The following is a 2350-nucleotide window of genomic DNA, read 5'->3' as shown; positions in this document are numbered from 1 at the left end:
CAGATAATTGCCAAATGATGATGAGAAAAGCTTGTCGCATCAAACAAAAAAGACTTCAGACTGTAAAGGTGCTTCGGCGAAATATTTAGTTACTGTAAATAACTAAAATATGTAGTATATTTAATACTTATGCAATGTACTTATTTCAGTTTTTTTTATTTTTAATACATTTACGAAGTTGTGACAGTTCTGTTTTTGCTTTGTCAGTATGGTGTATGGAGTGTAGATTGATGTGGAAAAAAAGTAATATAAAGCAGTTTAACATAAGGCAGCAACATAACAAAATGTGAAAAAATGAATGGGGTATGAATACTTTTGCAAGGCACTGTAGATTTCACAGCTTTCGTAACCTTCAAAATGGTCTTTCTGCGGATTTTAGTTCATGTAAGTTTGCTTTGAGGTACATGCTAAATAGCCAAACTCTGACCCCATTATAGAAATATAAAGTAGCACAGCATTGCTGTGATGTGAACTCAATGGGACAAGCATTATGTCACCCAAATATCCTGTTTCAATAGGAAAACATGTTAATGCAGGACAGCATTTTGTACTTGTTTTAACATGGATAAAAGAACATCTTTTGGACAACAATTCCATTATCATCAGCAAGCTGGTTAGCAGGTTTCCTATTCTCTCTGATTACAAAGCACTTGTACATGCTCGTTTGACTTAATGGGAAGTGCAAGCGTAGACAGCTTAATTGCACTTTACATGTTCAATTGTGATGCAATAATTCGTCCATTCTGATGACGTTTTGGTTCTTGGTAGTAGTTTTTTTTTTGTTTTGTTTTTTTTGGTTGCCAAAGGTGACTGACGTCTATAGGTAATGAAAGCTCAAGCCTGAAGAGGGCGCTCGACACCTGCCAGTTTTAGCTCTGTTGTTATACAGTTTATGAATACCGTGGAGGTTATGATGAATAGCCTACTGCTCTGTCCAATTCATCTGATTTTTCTTTTTTTAATCCTTTGCTGGTAAAGAGATTTTTTATAAACCACCAAAAAAAATGGTCTAATATAGCTACTCTAACAAGATTTTATCAAGTAAATCATTATTTACAGAAATTTTAAAGAGCAATAACTATCATTAAATCACCTTGCATGAATTTTGACATTGTACATATGTAAAAACTTTTCTACACAAGTCGACTCAGAGAAGGTCATGCATCTTTATTACAAAAAAAAAAATCTAAACTTTAAAGATGAAAAAAAAAAAAAGAGAGAGAATATATGTAGCTATTTGTGTAAGATTGCTGCCATCTAGTGAAAAAAAGAAAAATACCATGACTTCATGTTAGGTCGAAATTATATTATGACAATAATGGCCAGTAGATGGCTGAAGTGTTAGGCAAATAACTGCTGTGAAATATGTTATGCTTTTTGATTTTATTATTATTATTTTATATTTTATTTATTTATTAATTTAGACCCTCATCCAACAATGATTATCAAGTGCTCCTGAAGATCTAAATTGGTTGGTTCAGTTGTGTTTGATCAGGGTTGGAGCAGATCTTTGCAGGAAGATAGATCTCCGGGAGCAGGACTGGGCACCTCTGTTTTATAGTCTCACTCCTTCATTTCCACAGTATGTGTTTGTTCAGTAAACAGCCCAGGTGTGACTTTTTATGACCACTTAGATTCATCAAATGAAATCAGTTTTTGTTTGTTTCATATATCTAAAAAATGTTAGTATCTGCTAAATGACTAAATGTAAACTCTGCATGACACTGGAACTCAAGGGCCATTTAGACTCCTATGTCCTATAAGACAATCGGTTTGGAGAATAGATTGATATTTTGTGGTTTGGGAGATAATGTAGCCTAACTGGGAAAAAAAACTCAGCAATGCTAACGACATTTTTGCAACTACACTCTAAACAAAAATGGTGCTAAATAGCACTAAAAGTGGTTAATTGGCTTGTAATCATAGGGGAACCAAGGGGTCATATGATGCGATTTCAAGTTTTCCTTTCTCTTTGGAGTGTTACAAGATGTTTCCACTGGATGCAACAAATGCCTCGTTTGTAATGGGTTTTAATGTTTTTGTCTCGTCGCTCCGGGACACGGCATCACAATATGGTAAGTGTCATAACATTTCCATCACACACGCTTGAGGTATTCGGCCAATCAAAACACACTGGATAATACACTGGTCAATCAGAGCACACCTCGCTTTTCAGACCGATCAGCTTTGTAAAAATCGACGCGTTTCAGAAAGGCTGGGCATAGAGGAGAAACAATATGTACAGCATGTGGGAAAAAAATGTGTTTTTTGAACCTTAAAACGCATTTCATTACACCAAATACACAAAACAATGTTCTTTTTAGCAACATCATATGACCCCTTTAAAAAA

This window comes from Sinocyclocheilus rhinocerous, unplaced genomic scaffold (genome assembly GCF_001515625.1).
Source record: "Sinocyclocheilus rhinocerous isolate Xijiao unplaced genomic scaffold, SAMN03320098_v1.1 scaffold1622, whole genome shotgun sequence".
Taxonomy (NCBI): Eukaryota; Metazoa; Chordata; class Actinopteri; order Cypriniformes; family Cyprinidae; genus Sinocyclocheilus; species Sinocyclocheilus rhinocerous.
The sequence above is the reverse complement of the archived record's forward strand: the minus strand, read 5'-3'. Positions refer to the sequence as shown.